The sequence below is a fragment of the Halichoerus grypus genome, chromosome X (genome assembly GCF_964656455.1).
Source record: "Halichoerus grypus chromosome X, mHalGry1.hap1.1, whole genome shotgun sequence".
NCBI lineage: Eukaryota > Metazoa > Chordata > Mammalia > Carnivora > Phocidae > Halichoerus > Halichoerus grypus.
The window spans coordinates 121,057,703-121,065,307 of NC_135727.1; the positions used below are offsets into that span (position 1 = coordinate 121,057,703).

A 7,605-nucleotide genomic window follows, 5' to 3' on the forward strand; every position below is an offset into this window, starting at 1 on the left:
ATTGCATTGAATGTATAGATTGCTCTAGGTAGCATAGACATTTTAACAGTATTTGTTCTAATCCATGAGCATGGAATGTTTTTCCATTTCTTTGTGTCTTTCTCAATTTCTTTCATGAGTGTTCTATGTTTTTCTGAGTAAGATCCTTTGCCTCTTTGGTTATGTTTATTCCAAGTATCTTATGGTTTTTGATGTGATTGTAAATGGGATCGATTCCTTAATTTCTCTTTCTTCTGTCTCATTGTTAGTGTATAGAAATACAACTGATTTCTGTGCATTGATTCTGTATCCTGCCACTTTGCTGAATTCCTGTATGAGTTCTAGCAATTTTGGGTTTTCCACATGGAGTATCGTGTTATCTGCAAAGAATGAGAGTTTGACTTCTTTGCCAATTCAGGTGCATTTTATTTCTTTTTCTTGTCTCATTGCTGAGGCTGGGACTTCTAGTACTATGTTGAACAACAGTGGTGAGAGTGGGCATCCCTATCATGTTCCTGACCTAAGAGGAAAAGCTCTCAGTTTTTCCCCATTGAGAATAATATTCACTCTGGGCTTTTTGTAGATGGCTTTTATGCTATTGAGGTATGTTCCCTCTATCCCTACACCATGGAGAGTTTTAATAAAGAAAAGATGCTGTATTTTGTCAAATGCTTTTTCTGCATCAATTGAGAGGATCATATGTTGTTCTTGTCCTTCCTTTTATTAATATGATGTATCACATTGATTTGCAAATGTTGAATCACCCTTGCAGCCCAGGAATAAATCCCATTTGTTCGTGGTGAATAATCCTTTTAGTGTACTGTTGGATCTTATTGGCTAGTATCTTGGTGAGAATTTTTGCATCCATGTTCATCAGGGATATCAGTCTGTAATTCTCCTTTTTGGTGGGGTCTTTGGTTTTGGGATCAAGGTAATGTTGGCCTCAGAAAGAGTTTGAGAGTTTTCCTTCCCTTTCTATTTTTTGAAACAGCTTCAGAAGAATAGGTATTAGTTCTTCTTGAAATGTTTGGTAGAATTCCCCTGGGAAGCCATCTGGCCCTGGACTCCTGTTTGTTGGGAGATTTTTGATTACTGCTTCAATTTCCTTGCTGGTTATGGGTCTGTTCTGATTTTCTATTTCTTCCTATTTCAGTTTTGGTAGTTTATACATCTCTAGAAATGTATTCATTTCTTCCAGATTGCCTAATTTGTTGGTATGTAGTTGCTTATAATATGTTCTTATAATTGTTTTTATTTCTTTGGTGTTGGTTGGGATCTCTCCTCTTTCATTCATGATTTTATTTATTTTGGGTCCTTTCTCTTTTCTTTTTGATAAGTCTGGCCAGGGGTTTATCAATCTTATTAATTCAAAGAACCAGTTCTTAGTTTCATTGATCTGTTCCACTGTTCTTTTGGTTTCTATTTCATCGATTTCTGCTCTGAACTTTATTTCTCTTCCTGCTGGGTGTAGGCTTTATTTGCTGTTTTTTTCTCCAGCTCCTTTAGGTGTAAGGTTAGGTTATGTATTTGAGACCTTTCTTGTTTCTTGGAAAAGGCTTGTATTGCTATGTACTTTCCTCTTAGGACCGCCTTTGCTGAATCCCAAAGGTTTTGAACAGTTGTGTTTTCATTTTCATTTGTTTCCACAAATTTTTTTAATTCTTTAATTTCCTGGTTGACCCATTCATTCTTTAGTAGGATGCTCTTTAGCTTCCATGTATTTGAGTTATTTCCAAATTTCCTCTTCTGATTGAGTACCAGTTTCAAAGCATTGTGGTCTGAAAACATGCAAGGAATGATCCCAATCTTTTGGTACCGATTGAGACTTGATTTGTGACCCAGGATGTGATATATTCTGGAGAATGTTCCATGTGCATTTGAGAAGAATGTGTATTCTGTTGGTTTAGGATGGAATTCTCTGAATATATCTGTGAAGTCCATCTGGTCCAGTGTGTCATTCAAAGCTCTTATTTCCTTGTTGATCTTCTGCTTAGATGATCTGTCCATTGCAGTGAGTGGGGTATTAAAGTCCCCTACTATTATTGTATTATTATTGATGTGTTTAATTTTGTTAATAATTGGTTTATATAATTGGCTGTTCCCATGTTAGAGGCATGAATATTTACAATTGTTAGATCTTCTTATTAGGTAGACCCTTTCATTATGATATAGTGTCCTTCCTCATCTCTTATTACAGTCTTTCACTTAAAATTTAATTTGTCTGATATAAGGATTGCCACCTCAACTTTCTTTTGATGTCCGTTAACATGACAAATGATTTTCCACCCCCTCACTTTCAATCTGGAGGTGTCTTTGGGTCTAGAATGAGTCTCTTGCAGACAGCACATTGATGGGTCTTGCTTTTTTATCCAATTTACCTTGTGTCTTTTGATTGGGGCATTTAGCCCATTTACATTCAGAAAACTATTGAAAGATATGAATTTAGTGCCATTGTATTACCTGTAGAGTCACTGTTTCTGTATATTGGCTCTGTTCCTTTCTGGTCTATGTTACTTTTGGGCTCTCTCTTCGCCTAAAGGATCGCCTTTAATATTTCTGGAAGGGCTGATTTAGTGATCACAAATTCCTTTAGTTTCTGTTTGTCCTGGACGCTTTTTATCTCTCCTTCTATTTTGAATGACAGCCTTGCTGGATAAAGTATTCTTGGCTGCATATTTTTCTCATTTAGCACCCAAAACATATCATGCCTTTCCCTTCTGGCCTGCCAGGTCTCTGTGGATAGGTCTGCTGCCAGTCTAATGTTTTACCCTTGTAAGTTATGGACCTCTTGTCCCAAGCTGCTTTCAGGGTTTTCTCTTTGTCTCTGAGATTTGCAAGTTTCACCATTATATGTTTTGGTGTTGACCTATTTTATTGATTTTGAGGGGGGTTTTATGTGCCTCCTGGACTTGAATGCCTGTTTCTTTCCCCAGGTTAGGGAAGTTCTCCACTATAATTTGCTCCAATATACCTCCTGCCCCTCTCTCTCTGTTCTTTCCTCTTCTTCTGGGATCCCAATTATTCTAATATTGTTTTGCTTTATGATATCACTTATCTCTTGAATTCTCTCCTCGTGGTCCAGTAGTTGTTTATCTCTGTCTCAGCTTCTTTATTGTCCATCATTTTGTCTTCTATATCACTAATTCTCTCTTCTGCCTCATTTATCCAGGCAGATCCTCTGTTTTTTACTGCATCTCATTAATAGCCTTTTTTATTTTGACTTGATTAGATTTCAGTTCTTTTATTTCTCCAGAAAGGGATTCTCTAGTGTTTTCTATGCTTTTTTCAAGCCCAGCTAGTATCTTTATAATCATTATTCTGAACCCTAGTTCCGACATCTTACTTATATCCATACTGATTAGGTCCCTGGCAGTCAGTACTGCGTCTTGTTCTCTTTTTTGAGGTGAGTTTTTCTGTCTTGTCATTTTTGCAGAAAGAGGTCGCTTTCTATCTGTAGAGTTGCAGCTATTCTTTTCTTAGATCTCCGGTTGAGTTCGCAGGTGTTCAGAATCATTTGATAGCTATCTAGCTGAATTCCTGGGACCAGACAAAACTAAGGTCTCCTACTCCTCTGCCATCTTGGACTCCTCCACAAGTTGGAGTCTTTTCTAGCCCACTGAGCTGATCTCGAATAGGTATCTCCTTTTCCATGCTGCTTTATATCAGTGCCAGGATTCCCAAGTGTCTGCCCAACATCATCTTCTGACTCAGCCTATGTTCTTCTGAGGTTCTTCTGCCCCACACTGACTGGCCAAGCATGGATTGTATTAAAAGGTAGAGTAATGAGGGCAGGAAAAGGATTACCAGTAGGAAAATCTGCAAGTGTAGAAAAGAGAGTTACATTTTAATTAGCGTTAAAAAAAAAAACAGTTTGCAGTTTATAAAGGCTTTTGTATATACTTAATGCACTTAACCCTCAGAATTGGGCATTATTATCCTCATAAGGTTTCAATTTCTTTGAGGATACTGTGCCAGGAAAATGTTGTATGTCCTCAGAGAAACTGATATTCACTCTCCTTAATGAAAACCAGATATTTCTGACCTCATTTTTCCCTTCATACCTTGGCTTCTAGGAACCTCAGATTCTAATGTGATGAAAATTTATGGCTTTTATCAACCTTTATAGTTAGCATGCTTTCTCTGATTCTTCCCAGCTTCGCTTACTCTTTTTTTTTTCTTTTGCATTCATTCATTTCTTTATTTTCCCATATGTACCCTCCTTCAAAACATTTTAAACAGATTATGGAAACTTATACCAAATGGTACCAAAATAAAAAGATTGGGTTAGAGGAATGGAAATTACAGAGTGGGAATAGAAAAGGGCCCCAAAAGGAAATGTCCTAGTTTATAGACAATAAAGAGACATGGCCAGAGCATTAGGAATCTGATCCTTAGCTACCTGTGAAAGGATGGGAAAGAAAATACTCAGCAGAACATTTGTACTTTTCCTCTGAGTTATATATTTCCTATGAATCACAGGAAAGTTTTCACCACTCCAGGTTATAAAGAAATTTGCCCATTTTTTTCCTTCTAATCCTTTTAAGGTTTCTAAGTTTTACCTTTAAATCATTGATGCATTTGGAGTCAATTTTGCTGCACAATGTAAAGTGTAGTGCCAACTTCTTTTTCCACAGGGCTACCCAATCATCTCTACATTTTTTAAAAAGTGAACTTTACCCAACAGGTTTGAAATGCCTCTTCTATCATATGCTAACTCCCGTGTGTATTTCTATCCTATATTTCTAGGCTATTCAGTTACATTGGCATTTCTAGTTGTGCAGTAGTTCCCTATTTTTAAATTATTGTGCCATTATAAATATGTTTTAATAGTAACACTTGTTATTCTTCATTGCTTTTATAATTTTTCAGGTATTTGCCTAACTGTTCTTGCCTCTTTTCTCATTTAATTTTACAATTAGCTTGCCTAGTTCTAGAAAAAGAATATTGGCATTTGTTGGAATCTCATTGAATTTATGAAACATAACACAGAATTTTTGATGGCTACTTAATATTCTTTCATATTGATATACCCTGATTTATCTAACCATTCTGCTATTTTGCGACCTTTAGGTTGCGGGCATTGATTGTTTTGTCTGGTATTTATTTACCCTCTTTCTTTCGGGTAGTTGCTTCGTTCTCATTCTAATCATATGACTGGGTTGAGGGCCATTAAACAAAGAACCTCATCACATCCTGGTAGTTGGTTCAACAGCCAGATTGGTGACACAAGCCAAGCCAGTTAGACTCTTTCCCTAGGATCTCTTTGAATGGGGAAACTCATTGTAACTAGAATCACACTCTTGCTGGTTATGAGAGCTAAGAATCCCATTTTGTAAAGATAGTGCCCCCCCCCCTTCTTTTACTAAGGTATAATTGACAAAAATTTTATATATTTAGGATGTATAATGTAATGATTTACTATATGTATACATTATGAAACGATTATCATAATCTAGTTAATAAACACATTCATCACCTCCCATAGTTACCACACAGATCTAGTCTCTGGGGCGCCTGGGTGAGTCAGTCGGTTAAGTGTCTGCCTTTGGCTCAGGTCATGATCCCAGGGACCTGGGATTGAGCCCGTCATCGGGCTCCCTGCTCAGTCTGCTTCTCCCTTTGCCCCTCCCCTCCCCGCTTGTGTGCTCTCTCTCAAATAAATAAATAAAATCTTTTTTAAAAAAAGATCTATTCTCTCAGCAAAGTTCAAGTATAAAATCCAATATTATTAACTGTAGTCACCATGCTTTACATTAGACCCCCAGAACTTACTCATGTTATAACTGAAACATCTTTGACCAACATCTTCCTATTTCTCCCACCTCATAGTGGAAATGTTCTGAATGCCAGAGTATTATAGCAATCTGATTTGTCGATATAACAAACAATTCAGATGGTCCCCAACTTACAACAGTCAACTTGCGATTTTTTTTGACTTTATGTTGGTGTGAAAGTGATACACAGACAATACTTAGAATTTTGAATCTGGATCTTTTCCTGGGCTGGTAATATACAGTCCTCTCTTGTGATGCTGGGCAGGGCAGGGAGCTGCAGTTCCCAGCCAGCCACGTGATCACGAGGGCAAACAACAGATAGACTGACAACCATTCTGTCCCCAGACAACCATTCTGTTTTTCTTTTTTGCCACAGTATTCAATGAATTACGTAAGATAATCAATACTTTATTAAAAAAGAGGCTTTATGTTGAGATGATTTTGCCTAACTGTAGCCTAATGTAAGTGTTCTGACCACACTGAAGGTAGGCTAGGTTAAGCTATGGTGTTCAGTAGGTTAGGTGTATTAAATGCATTTTTACCTTATGATATTTTCCCCTTATGATGGGTTTATCAGGATGTAACCCTGTCATAATTTGAAGAAGATCATCTATTTCTCTATCTTTTTTTTTAAACTACAAAGCTACTTTTAATATGTTGGGGTGAGCCCCATAGGAAAAAAAAACACTGGGAAGAGTTAACCCCCACACCCCCAGGAGTGGCCCAGGGGGAGAGTGGCTATCTGAGGGTAAGAAAGCACAGAAGGGACCTGCTGCAGACTCAGGGCAAAGGGAGTGCCATTGGTGCTAGGACCTGTGAGCACTAAAGGAGAAAACGCAAGCATGGTGGGACTGGCTCCAGGCACACAGGTGAAGGGCAAGAGGGTTGGACACTAAGCCACAAAGCGACTTGGGTTTCTCCTTCTTCTCTTTTGCCCTTTTCTGCTTCTGCCGCATGATCTTTGAGTCCCTGGGAGTAGAGATGATGGGGCCCTCTGCTTGCAGGCAGCAGCAGAAAGCCTGTCATCTTGGCACCTTCCCTTCACCGAGTTGCTCTGCATTTTCATATTCTTCTGGTGGGTGAGCTCATGCTGATTTCCGCAGGTCATAGCGACGGCAGAGGCTCCGGCCTGCCTCCGTTGCATCCCCTTGTTCTGTCCAATCATTTATTTCTCTTATTAAGCAGGATTTCTCAACCTCAGCACTGATGACATTTGGGGTCAGATAATTCTTTGACGTGTGGGGCTGTCGTGTGCACTGTAGGATGCTTAGCAGCATCCCTGGTCTCTACTCACTAGATGCCCGTAGCTTCCACCACCCCATTTTGACAATCAAAAATGTCTCCAGCCTTTGCCCAGTGTCTGCCGGGAGAGGGGGGTGGTGACAAAATTGCCCCTAGTTGAGCACCATGGCTCTTAAGATCATTTGCTTCCTTTCCTCCCTTCTCTCCAGCTACATGTTTAATAATGTGGAAATCATTTTTAAACATCTTTCTGTTCCTCCAGCGGCAGAGTGGACCCAGGCAGATCTCAGTAGTCTAATGCACATTTGTCGTTCCCTTCCTGGCTTGAGGAACTGCGGGACTTTATATTTCTAACAGATATCACTTGCCTATCATCAGCATTTTCAGGCTGAATCTAGCTGTCAGGCTTTGTTATGTTGAAGCTGCTGTTGCCAACTTCAGTAAGCAAGAACAACAAAAAAATGCCTTCTGACTTCCCTAACAAGTAAGTCCTGTTTGACACATTTAATTCACATAGATACTGAGGCATTTCATTAATAGATGATGAGCTGTCATTTCTGAACTGTTTTCTTAGTCTTTGACGAAAGAAGGTGATTTGCTTCTTAAACAA

The 7,605-nt window shown here is 38.7% G+C and overlaps 1 pseudogene; it reads right to left on the reverse strand.

Annotated features, from left to right (window-relative positions):
* Positions 1-6,477: 6,477 nt before the first annotated feature.
* On the reverse strand, positions 6,478-6,861 carry LOC118552742 (small EDRK-rich factor 2 pseudogene; annotated as a pseudogene).
* Between the last annotated feature and the right edge of the window lie 744 nt (positions 6,862-7,605).